General features: G+C 40.6%; 1 protein-coding gene across 5 annotated transcripts in view; it reads right to left on the bottom strand.

The window, feature by feature from the left end:
* The window catches only part of IGSF11 (immunoglobulin superfamily member 11), a 195,591-nt gene that overhangs the window by 92,708 nt on the left and 89,411 nt on the right, over positions 1 to 13,472 (bottom strand). Inside the window, exon 2 of one of the 5 annotated variants that reach the window (XM_068546709.1) lies at positions 4,662 to 4,724. The exons of the other annotated variants lie outside the window; for them this stretch is intronic. The gene's annotated coding sequence lies outside the window, so the exon portion shown is untranslated. The remainder of the gene's footprint in view (positions 1 to 4,661; positions 4,725 to 13,472) is intronic. 5 annotated transcript variants of the gene reach the window in all.

Raw genomic sequence — 13,472 nt, 5'->3', positions numbered from 1 at the left:
AGCCATGACCTGGCTCTAAAGAAGAAAATAAAACAGGACTAGGTGATCATGTCGCATTGTCTCCATCACCATGAGGCACTTACTCTCTGCCTAATGAACTACCAGGCATCTGGAAGTCTTTATATGTGTTAACATCTTTAAAATCCACAACCACCTCGAGATAGGTATTATTATTATTATCCCACTTTACAAACAAGGAAATTGAGGTCCAAAGAAGTTAAGTAACTTACCTAAGCTAGTAAGAGGCCTAGCTGGGATTCAAATCCAAGCAATGGGCTCCAGAATACACTATGTCACACTGCTTCTCAAATATGCAAGACACAGTGCTAGGCACTGTTGAGGATATTGGTCTTCAAATATTTATAAGCCTATCATATGAAAGAAGTATTTAGACATATTCTATTAAGTCTTAAGAGGACAAAATAAGAGGTAGTACTGAGACAAAAAATTAAGTGAGAGAGTTATTTCTGAGTGCCTATTATAAGCCAGACATCATTCTAGACACTGTATGTACCTCTCATCTAAGCATCAAAACACTCCCACAAAGTGGGTATTATTATTCCAGTTACACAAATGAAAAAAAAAAAAAACAGACTCAGAGAGATTAAGCAACTTGACTAGGATATTACGCAGAGCCAAGATTTAAACCCAAATTAATCTGGCTTCCAAGCCTGTGCAATTTTCCACTACGTCTCACTGCTTTTCAATATAGAAATAACACATACAAATCTCAGCCTACAAATCAGATGGGCAAGAAATGTAACTTCATCCTCTTCAGTTTTTCAATAACTAAACTTAATTTTGATTGTGAGCCCGCATTGAGCTGAGAGGCAGAAACTTAATCTTTGCAGTTTTGCTGTGAGGTCTTACGGAGAAGTTCACTCTCCTCTAGAATTCATCAAACCTTCCTAGAGGTTCTCTCAAGCACAAGGCCAGTATCTGGGCTCTCTCAACTCCTTATCTGACTCTCCCTCAACTTGTCTACAAAATCTTTTTTCCTGACTTTTCCAAATTTAGTTTTATAGTCAGACCGAGGCTTTGTAATTTCTGAAATTCAAAAATCAGACACTTGCCTCTTCTCTGCATTCTGCTGAGGTGTCTCTTCCTTCCCCTGCTAACCAGAAAAAGTAAAACTGTCAGAGGGCAGCAGAAAATACCAGGAACAAAAAGTACATTGTTTAACATATCACAGTATCACGTGTTTATATTATAAAGAAAGCCTTTTGACAACTGAAGCTGCTGAAAATGAAACAAGTCATACGAGACAGCGAACTTCCCAGTATAAGAAGTATTTAAGGCAAGTGTGGTTGGTCATGTAGCTAGACCAATACAGAGGTTTAACAGGTATATTTGGAGGGTGGGGGTGGGAGAAGTGGCAGTGATTGAACCTAGAATGTCATCTCAATGGATAGTAGGAGAGAGAGAAAGAAAAATTAAAAACAGGCAAAGCTATAATTTTAAGGATGCCAGAAGAGCATGGCTGATTTTCTATGCATATTCAAGTGGAAGAAGATAGAAAAGGACAGGTTACCATAAACCTCAATACTGACAAGAGGAAAATTAAGGAAAATACGTAGAGACCACAAAGGAATAGAATGAGAACACCCAAGAATATGATTTCCTAAGGTCCGCTGAAATGAGAAAAAAAGAAGAGAGAATGGTAGGAGGAAAGGTGAGGATGTGGAAGATTATCCAAAAAATTCTGACCTGTAAGAACTCTGTCACTGAACGCTGCCACTCAGCGACACCTTGATGCTGATCTAAAACTGCAGAGCCCCCAGGAGACAGAAGCCAGGGTGTGCCGAGTGAGAAGACAAAAAGCCACCGTAGCCGAGACCTTACACTCATCCCTTTCACAGCCTAGGGAATACATCCTGATTGTTCTAATAATTTTCTCTCAACCCATGTCTAAGAGCTAATGATAAAATAATAATAATAATAAATTACTAAGAAGCACTCCCAGAGGCATCAGAAGTTATGCTAAGCCACATTAAAATGCAGCTTAGAGTTATGGAAAGTATCATATTAAAATTTAAGACCCTTCAAAATTCAACCTTATTTAATTTCAAAGCAGTATTTCAAACCAAAAGGCCCTATGGGGGTTGAGAGAGAAAAGGGAAATAGTAATATCCTATCTCTACCAAGGAGAACACTGAAGTAGGAGGGGAGGGGGATCTATTGTACGTTTTTAATGACAGCTTCATTTGTGATATATTATAAATGTCTGTCCCTCTGTCACAGTGCAAGGACAAAACGACCATTTTACTTATTGTTTCCTATGTCGTTATAATCGATCAAGGTGAAAAGCTACATTTCTGGCTCTGACCTCCCTTAAGCCCTAGACCCATATATCAAATTGCTTCCTGGTTTTCCCTTCCCTTGGATCACATTCCACAAGCAGCACCCATTCAATTTATCCAAAACTGAACTTATCATCTTTTTCCAAAACCTGACCTTCCTCCTTTATTATTCTCCATTCCTATGCAGCCAAGACAAGAACCTAGGAGATTCCCCCAGATGCTTTTTCATTCTTTAAGATGAAGGAGTCACAGATGCTTACCTCCTCAGTTACTCTCAGTTGGTGTCCTCCTCTTCATCCCTTCTGCCATCTGCTCTTTCAGTTCCGACCCTCATCATCTGTCCTCTGAACCCCTGCACCAGCCTCTTAGCATATGTCCCCCCTTCTCCTCACCTTGTCTCCCACCAACAGATTCTACGCCCTCGCACCAGAGGGATGCTTCTAAAATGCAAATTTGATCATGCCACACCTCAGACGAGAGCCTTGCGATGACAAGCCCGTTCTCCACAAGAGACAAACCAAGTTTCTCAGCATGACAGAAAGGCCTTCCATGCGCCGGCCATCAGCAGCTCCACCGTCCAGCACTGGCCACATCACACGTCGCTACAATGAAGCCAGCCTGAACGACTTGCGCTGCATGCCCCATGCTACGTTACACTTTTTGGCCTTTCACGTGTAGTTCCCTCAGCCTGGAACCTCCTTCCTCTCTTCAACAAGCCACAGTTCAAAACCCCATTCCTCCAGGAAACCTCCCCTGACTTTCTGCCATCCCTTCTGCTCCTCTCACCTCAGGAGCGAGTGCCCTGTCTCCGCACTTGAAGAGCACACCAGCCGCACCGCCACAGCACCCATCACACCCTCTGCAAACGCTGCTTGCTTCTCTGTATTACCCGTGAGACTGCCAACAGCTCAGGGAAGCTGTCTTCTCCTCCACTCACAGTGCCTGGTGCCCAAGAAACATTCACTAAACTTTTTTCAATAAGTGCCTCGATTTCTACTTGATGCCATTTGTAACATTTTCGCTACAGGTACAAATGAGGGATTTATAATAAGAAATATTGTGTATGCTCAATGTAACAGGAAAATGGCAAGGATCCTTTATCATCCTTCCGCAGGTCAGCCGGGTACCACACCAAGTACACATCTTCACATGATGCTTAATGTTTAAAATAGTAGTGGCAGTATCTTGTTTTTACTAGGAAGGAAACTATAGCTCAGAGAGGATAATAAATTCTCCCAAGGCTAAACAACTGGAAAGCAGATGGGTCAACATTAAAATACAGGTTTTACATGAATCCGTTAGTGCTCCTCACATAAGAGAGAGAACACAGAAATTAAATGGAAAGAGAAGGCCACACAAAGAAGAAGAAAAGAAAATTTTCTAAGTTCTCCAGACTCACAGTCTCTTTTCTCCATATTTCTCAGCAGAATAGGTGACTCAGGGTAATGGGATCATCCTAAAACATGGCTGTTACTTAGAACACCATGTTAAGGAAAGTTAAGGCTAGTGGTGCAATAAACTTAAGCACTACTTAGTTTCATTCCACTAGATATCCATCTACTAAACTTCTAACCTTGTGAACCATTTCACAAACACGTAGACTAGGAAAACGTGTGTCGGGGCTCAGTTTTAATCCATCACCACCATTGCAATACAACTCCAAGTACTAACCTTCCTCGTGGCGTCTGAACACTTTGGTGTATGAAAGATCTTACAAAGAGGCTCAGGGCTCAGCTCTGCAAACGGAATGCGCAATGGAGTACCTACCCAGAGAAGCTAAGCATGAGGGTTAGTGCATGAGCTCACCGCACAGGATGAGGAGGACTCTCCTCCAGGACATGGGTGAGGACAAGCTACAGCTCACACCACAGCCCCGCACACCCTGGGCTGGGGATATTCAGGGGCACGCTGTGGGGACTGGGGACTGTGGGCTCAGTGTACGGGTCACAGCTGCAAGTCTTGCCTGGTGACGGCATAAAAACACGCTTGGTCTACTCGGTGGAGGTAATCCAGCCCCAATAAAGATTGCACCGGCTGCTCAACGATGTTTGGAGTTCACCACCCAGAGAACTCAAAGAGCTACAATTCAGGGACACCAGGCGCGGAGCCCAACAACAGCAGCCTTGAAAAAGACAAGGAAGAAAAAATGTAGCAGCAACTCCCTGGGCATGTGACTTGAGACTCTTGGCAGGCTGCCCCACAGGGCTGGACAGTCTGTGGGCAGAGAACTCACATCTTTCTCTCAGCTGCCAGAGGCCAAGAAGGCCCAGACAGAGGACTACCAGCTCAGATCCTCCATCAAGCTAATAATCAATGAGCCCCTCCAGAGGAGAACAGTGAATGAATAACCACAACTCTCACCTGCTTTACACAGTCGCGGGACTGATCAGCATCACTCCAACCGGGCTTCATGACGTCCACAACCTGAAACAGTTCTGTAATATATTAATTGGATATCAAATATGCAACTGATGCAAGGCTTGTTCCCCGGTAGGCATAGTGCTAAACAAAGCTCTGTAGCAAAAACAAAGGACAGAGTTCAGCTTAACAAGTCAACCAACATTAATAGGGCGTGAATTGAGACACTGGGCCAAGAACAGGTAACACAAGTATGAATAAGATGACTTTGAGGAAACTACAGCGCACTGGGGGGAAAGAAAAAAAGCAAAGAGAATGTCAATATAACATGGTAACTACTGGCACAGTATGTACATGACAGTATATGAAGATCACCAGCCAGAGTTAACTGACCAAAATCAAAGCAGGCAAACGTCGACTCCCACAAGGACCAAAAGGAAGAGTTAAAAAACAACCCTATAAATAATCTAGTCTGGATTTTCAAATGAGGACACAAGTTATAAGGGGAGTATGACTTGCCCAGAGTCATGCAGTCAACTAGAAGCGAAGCCTGGGCTGGAACTCAGGTTTCCACTGCTTTCCACCATAGCAGAACACTGTTCCAAAATCACAGATATGGGACAAGTTCTAAGCTTCTGAAGCTGGGTAACTACAACTTTCAAAAATGCAGATTCTAAACTGACTAATGAACTGTGAATGGGGATGGAAGGAGGGGTGTGAGGGCTGGATGTCCCCAAGGGTGGGAGACCTGGCATCTGCATGTAGTGTGTCAGTAAAACCAGAAAAATTAAAAGCATTTCATTTGTAACTGGCAGCAAACATTCTCCTCAAAACAAGTATTTGCTAAAAAGTTGCTTCAGTGGTGTTACTAGTTCTCTGCTCCTCCCCTACAGCAGAGAGCTATTTTATCACTTGTGCTAAGAATGTGGACATGTGTTGCATGCAAGATTTCTCAGAGACTACTGAAATTAGGCAGAGTACAACATAATTGCATCTACTTCAGACTGAGTTTGCAAGCCCCTTCCCCAACAGAACTTCACTATGGCATCACGAAGTTCAAAGCAATACCCGTATGAACTAACACAAAGCTCTACCCATGTGACTTTGCGAACTGAAATGCAAGCCAGTTGTGATTATACGGTAATGAGACCACTGCTACACTTAAATCCTTCAATGAACATTCACTGATTAACTCTGTCACATACTATTTTAAGACCTGGTTTTGGGGGGGAGGGGATGACCAGGGTGTCAGGGGGGGAGGTTAGGGGACAAAGGATGAGAAGCCAGACAAAGGAAAACACAGGATAAAAAAGACACAACCCCAGTCTAGTCAGGAAAGCAAATATACATGCAAATAACTGTAAAACTGTTTGATAAATGTTATAAAACAGTGCTACTCAAAATGTGACCTGTGGACCAATGACGACCTGTGAATTGCTTGCTGTTGGTCCATAAAAACATAGTTAAGTTCAAAACTGAGCATAAACATTTAGAAACCTAGTAATTTTAGGTCTGTTGAATCTAATAATTTTAAAATGAGGTTTCTATTTTCTATGTCTTCTTTACACCTCATTTTTCTATTTCATTTTTATTACATTTTACAAAAGTATTGGTATACAAAGCAATAAAGTGATATATCAGAAGTACTATATAATACAATACTGTATGAGCACAGACGAAGACAAAAGGTGTGTTCAGAGAGGCTCCAGAGAGGAGATAACCTTTGAGCTGCAAAGGATACATCAGACATAGTGAGACGTGGAAGGCATCCCAGGCAGAGGAAGAGCATCTGCAAAAGCCTGGGGGTCATAAAAGTAGATGGTATGTTTACAGCACAGACTTTGAGGCAAAGTAATAAACAGTAAAAGTGCAGAAAGTTAAGCTACAAAGATTCAAAGAAACTTGTATGACTTTATAGTTTAGGCTTTGGGCTCTACCCAAAACGCAAGAGGGAATCACTGACCATTTTTATAACCAGGAGAAGGATGTGTTTATATTTTCATTAAAGTTATTCTTTCAGAAGTACAGTAGGTAGATTTGAAGGGAGAGAGAACAGGGAAAGATAGAGACCAGTTATGAACATACTGGAAAATAATCTAGGTGGAAAGTGAAGAAACCTGCAAATGTCAAGGAAAATAGGCAAGAGAGAATAACTTAGAGAAATGTTTCATTTTTTTATTTATTTTTTTTAAGAAGAGACAATATGGAGTTTTTATTCAGCATAATCCACCTAGAATATGTTGACATGTTGCAATCAGAACTATTTTCAAGAAAAAAAAATCACTTGTCTTATATCACAGATCCTACTCAAATGAATAAATAATTATCAACTATTACACATAAATTTAGATCAGAATTAAAACAGAGAAATCAAGGAATTTAGAGCCACATCCTATTTCTCTGTGGGAAGAGTTGTTTTTAAGCCAAGGCTTCATCTGTTTGTGGGCTACCTAGAGAGATAATGTGGACAACCTAAAACTTATGCAAACTACATAACCTTGAGGTTCATAATTGTCATCCTGGAGCACACCTGTATCATTAGAGAAATTTTTTAAAGGTATAATATGCATAATATTCCTTACTTATCAATATGGGTCAGAATCTGTAATCAGACAGTTGTTCACTTAGTAAGTGATTATACAAGGGAGAGATCGGTAAGTATAAGAATGAGGAGTGAGTGCGTTACTGAGAGACAGGAGAGATACTGGGATAAAATGGGAAATTCTGGAATGAAAATGTGAAAGTCCAGTAAACACAAGAACAGTGGGGTGTGTTGCTGAGAAACAGGGGAGGTATCTGGGGTGAAATGTGAAATTCTAGAATGATATTGGGCTTAAATAATCTAAATAGATTCACATGTATCAGTGGAGAAGAAGTATGGATAAAGAGTTGTAGCCAACACATTTATTTTGCACATGCTATGAACAGAGCAGTATTGTAGATACTATGGGAGCTACAAAGGGGAATAAGAGGAGGTACCTCACTGTTAGTCCCAGGACAATTCTAGGGTCTCCTGAGACTCCCCAGAAGTTAGTTCTGGACCACAGAAGGTCTGAGGTGCTTACCTCAGTAAGTAACAAACCAAGATTCACTTTCAATCAAGAGAATTCTATGGGTTCAAGGAATCTCTAAAGAGTATGGGGTGTGTGTGGTGGTAGGTGGGGAGGGAGGGTCCCTTGGCTGGAAGAAATTCGTATTTCCTGAAATGTCCCCAGGGCAAGTTTGAGCCCCTGAAATGAAAACTGTTGAGCCAGCCAGCTCCTCTGGAAGCACCCAGTCTTCAGGGAAAGTGCAGCCCTCCCACACACAGTGTAAACTCCACTGAGATCCAGAGCTAGGCTTCATCTTAGAATAGAGGTCACAGGCTTAGTGAGTCCCTGAAACTCATGACTCCTGAGAGAAAGCAACAGGAGTGGGGAATGTAGAGCAAGCATATACCATTTTCATGAAATATTTTGAAAAAAAAAAGCCCGTTGTTAGATGTAGTCAAAAACAATTCAAATATTATTCTATTATGGATATTTATACCCCCACTGGCCATAACTAACACACACAGGGAACACTACTTATCATAACACTACTGTTGTGAAACAGGCTCAAGAGCCATGATATGGTGGTCTGATGGTGTTTGACCAGGCTCTCATAATAAGTGCCTGCTATGTCTCAGGGCACATGATTTTACCAAAGTATATAATAGGCTTAGTTTTATAACAACTTTGACTGCCTTCTAGTCATGAACTGGAACAAATAACCACTATTGTATCTCTACGGCTCTATCTATATAAATGAAATTCAGCAATTAACCTGTAAACTTAATCTAATTATTCAACAAGTATACAAGATTAAATATTAAAAAGTTTAATTTACCTAAAGAGTAATGAGCTTTGAATCTAACATCATCAACAGCCATTTCATTTTATTTTATAAAAACATATCGCCTATGTCTGTGTAAACTGACATTGGATCGAAGATAAATGTTCATGTATATGAGAAGAGAACAAAAAACTTTCTCCTAAGAGCATTAATTGCCATTCCGTTCTTAGAAAAAGAACAAATTCTCAATCAGCACCTATCATCTGCAAGACACTATTGGGAATCAACGGAAAACAAAAAGATCTAATTATCCACAAGGTCTGGAAAAGATCAAGAACAGAATCCCTTAATACCGACAGTGTATGGAGGTAAGCAGAGGAGAAGCTCTCCATTCAAAGTCCCCAGGATCCTCACCAAGGCCCGTATAATGCACCAGCATGGAAAGTGATGAATAAGCTTCATTGAGAATAGTGGCCACGTCATGGCTGGCTGAACATTCAGTCCACAAACAGAAGGCTTCTTGTATTTGCTCGAATCAACCACAGGAAAGTTTTAGCAAAAAGACTGTTATATTCAAATGGAAATCAGTACTTTCCAGTAAGAATGGACAATTAGCAATTTCTTAAACTGGCACTAAGAGGAAGAGCAGGGAATTGTACCAGAATCATCACAAACAACCCATATTCCAAAATGTCAAATAAAAAATAAAGACTACCAGGGTTATTCACATGTTGAAAAATTTCACATAGCAGACCTGGGTCTGGATGTTATGCATCTCCCAGTGGTCAACCTACACTGGGAGATTTCACCCAAATACTCCCCTTTTGTAAATCTCTTATTACATACATACAAGTGTAAACCACAATCTAAGATTCCAGCACATAGTTAATTTAGATGGTATTCCTCAAACATTTAGTAAAAGAGCGCAAAGCCTGTTTATACACTATTTGGATCTACATTTAAAAAGCTTTTATTCACCAGATTAACAGATTCTAGCAAATACCTCTTCCAGACTGGCAAGACAAACAGTCACCATCCTCACCCCCACCTCCAAGCACTCATGCAATTTTGGCCTATCTGATTTATGCACCTGGCTTTGTGAAACTGATCCTGGGGCTGTAACAAGTCACAGATAAATTACAAGGATTCCATAGCCACTTTGGGATTGAAGAAAAAAGTTCAATGGAAAAAGAGAAGTTGAAGAAATTGCACCAGAGTTAAGCAATGATTTCTTAGATATGTACTAAAAGCACAAGCAAAAAAGGGAAGACTTGATAACTAAACTTGATCAAAATTTTAAATGTTTGTGCTTCAAATGACACCACCAATAAAGTGAAAAGGCAACCAACAGAAGGAGAGAAAATATTTATAAATCATATGTCTGATAAGGGACTTGCATCCAGCATCTACAAAGAAATCTTAAAATTTAATAATAAAAAGACAAAAAAACCCAATTAAAGAATGACAAAGGGTTCGAATAACACATTTCTCCAAAGAAAACATACAAATGGCCAATAAGCACATGAAAATATGCTTAGCATTATTAGTTATTAGGAAAATGAGAAACCACTTCAAACCCACTAGAATGGCTACAATAAAAAGACAGTAACAAGTGTTGGTGAGGAGGTGGAGAAGCTGAAACCCTCACACACTGCTGGGGAAAACGTAAAATGGTGCAACCACTTTGGAAAATAGTTTGGCAGTTAAACAGAGAGGTGCCACAAGGTCCAGCAATTTTTACTTCTGGGTATATATGCAAGAAAAATGAAAACACATGTCCACACAAAACCTGTACATAAATGTTCAGAGCAGTATTTATGAAAGCCAAAAAGTAGAAACAATCCAAATGTCCACCAAATGATGAATGGATAAATAGAAATTTGTACACCCACACATATAACATTATTCAGCATTAAACAAAAGGAATGAAGTACTGATACATGCTAAAACATGAATGAACCTCAAAAACACTATGCTAAGTGAAAGAAGCTAGTCATAAAAGACCATATAGGCAACTCTACAGAGGCAGAAAATAGTCTATAGGTTGCCCAAGTACTAGGAGGGGGTGGGAGAGAGCGGAGAGTGACCATTAATGCACACAAGCTTTCTTTCTGGAGGGCTGAAAATGTTCTAAAATTACATTATGGTGATGGATGCACAAATCTGCATACTGAAAACTGCTGTATAGATCGGTGGATTTTATGGTATGTAAATTATATCTCAATAAAGCTTTTTTTAAATTGTGCCAAACCGCAAATCTTTATGCACTCCTAAAAGCCATCCTGCAAGCTACTTGATATCAGATGGGGCCAGGCATATTTGAAGTAGAACAATTATTCTCAAATCAACATGCATTCATATCCCAAGCATTGGTCTAGAATTGGACTGGCTCTGGGGGCACCAAAGGACGCAATATTTATATTCCAAACACCTTGAATCTCTAAGAATTAACAAAACCTAGCAGCACTTGCTGCCAATTTTGGTTCCATTTACTTCAACAAACACTGACTGAAGTCCACCATAGGCTAGGACTAGGTTTACAACACACAGACAAAAGATACAGTGGGCCCAACGCCCAAGGAGTTCATAGCTTCTTAAGTCTGAGACAGACATGTAAGCACATGATTCAAGTTCAGTGCTCTGTGTGCAAACTAGTATAAGTATGGGGGTAGAGAAATGGTACAGAGAAGGGAGTAATTAACTTTGTCTAAAGATGACCCACAAATGTCTCACAGGAGTGACAACATCTGAGCAGGGCTTGAAAGGACTGGTAAAAGGGAATGGTGTGGGAAAGGGGATGGAGGAAGGGAAGCAAACCAGAATCAAGGCAAAGAGGCTTGGGGGACTGAAAGAAACTGGGGAACAAATAAGGGTGAGACTAGAATGTTAGAAGATGAGTTGGGGAAATTAAGCCAGATCACGAAAGATCTTGTGGATATGCTACAAATTTTAAACCTTACCCTAAAGGTAATAGTGAGGCATTGAAAGGTTTTAAGCAGTGAATGAAACGATCAGATTCATTTTAGAAATATCATCCACGTAACAGTTTGTAGGATGAAGGTTCACTAGGGAAAGAGGTTTTCCAGTTTTTATTGACCTATATTATTTTTAATGCGTCTTCAAATGAAATTTTACACAGAAACCCAAGATGTTAAAAAAGCAAAGCTCTTCTGGTTGAAACAGTGGTGGAAGGGCCTGTACAATGTCCCTCTACCCCCCACCACAGAACAGCCCTTTGTGCTCTGGCAGAAGAAGGTGTGGAAAACTTTGCACTAAAGAGAGGATAACAGGAGATGGAGATTATTAGGAAGCTAGCACAATAGTCCAGGGGAAAGTGACCAATGCTTAAAATAAGCATTAATGATGGAGAAAGGGGAGAAAAGAGTCCAGTAAACTCTAAAGAAGTACAGAATTGACAAGAGTTCATGACTTACTGAATGTAGAGAGTGAGGAAAAAGAATCATGGATAACTTCTGGGCTTCTAGGCTGCATGAAGAGAATTAATGTCATTGGTAAGAGGAAATGTACAAGAGAGAGTTGACTCTCCTAAAGATACTTCAAGTCTAATAATTCTCAGAATTGAACTCTTGCTCCTCCTCCCCAACCTGTTTTCCAGTGTAGGTTTTCATATCTCAGTATATGGCACCAGGCTGATGCTAGTGTTTGAGCCAGAAACCTGGGAATCACCTTTGACATTGGCTCTCCGGAGCACCCCCCCCACCATTCAGTCCATCACCAAGTGCCAATTCCAAAATTTGGTTCATCTATCCACCACTTCTATCGCCACTGCCGCCACTCTGGTTCATGCCACCATCATCTCACTCCTTGATTTCTCCAATGGCCTCAATCACTCTCCTCACCACTCTCCTCGGCTCACTCCAATCCAGTCTACAAACAAGGATAACCTTTTTTTAAAAATCTTTATTGGGGTATAATTGCTTTACAATGTTGTGTTAGTTTCTGTTGTACAATAAAGTGAATCAGCTATAAGTATACATATATCCTCATATCCCTCCCATCCTCCCTATCCCACCCCTCTAGGTCGTCACAAAGCATCGAGCTGATCTCCCTGTGCTATGCAGCTGCTTCCCACTAGCCATCCATTTTACATCTGGTAGCGTATATATGTCACTGCTACTCTCACTTCGTCCCAGCTTCCTCTCCCCTGCTGTGTCCTCCAGTCCGTTCTCTATGTCTGCATCTTTATTCCTGCCCTGCCACTAGGTTCGTCAGTACCATTCTTTTAGATTCCATATATGTGCATTAGCATCCGGTATTTGTTTTCCTCTTTCTGACTTACTTCACTCTGTATGACAGACTCTAGGTCCATTCACCATATTACAAATAACTTAATTTTGTTCCTTCTTATGGCTGAGTAATATTCCATTGTATATATGTGCCACATCTTCTTTATCCACTCATCCGTCAATGGACATTTAGGTTGCTTCCATGTCCTGGCAATTGTAAACAGTGCTGCAACGAACATTGTGGTACATGTATCTTTTTGAATTATGGCTTTCCCAGGGTATATGCCCAGTAGTGGGATTGCTGGGTCATATGGCAGTTCTACTTTTAGTTTTTTAAGGTGTTAAAAAAACTGTTTTTTGAAGTTTAAGCCTTCCGTGAATTCCCATTGCACTTAATGTCTAAGACAGAGAACATGTCTGGTTTTATTCATCTTGGGATACTCAGTGCCTAGTACATTGAAAGAATGAAAGAGAGAGGATCAGGTCTGGGACAAGACGATGAATTCAGTTACAGGCCGGCTGGGTTTGAGGTGCCTATGGTACATCTAAGTAGAGTTACCCTACTGGCAACTGGCAGTATGGGCCTGGATCCCAATGACATTTGGCTTCACTATTTCAGAACTAACAGAAGTAGAGTTATCTATGGCAAACAGGACTAAGACTATTTTAGATAATCATGAACTAAGTTAATAAAGCTTGAAGCAAGCTCAGCTTCTTAGAAGAGATTAAAGTGTCTCTCTAATCTGAAATTCTG

This window comes from Eschrichtius robustus, chromosome 6, assembly GCF_028021215.1.
Source record: "Eschrichtius robustus isolate mEscRob2 chromosome 6, mEscRob2.pri, whole genome shotgun sequence".
Classification (NCBI taxonomy): Eukaryota; Metazoa; Chordata; class Mammalia; order Artiodactyla; family Eschrichtiidae; genus Eschrichtius; species Eschrichtius robustus.
Note: the sequence above shows the minus strand (reverse complement) of the source record. Positions and strands in the feature narration are given on the sequence as shown.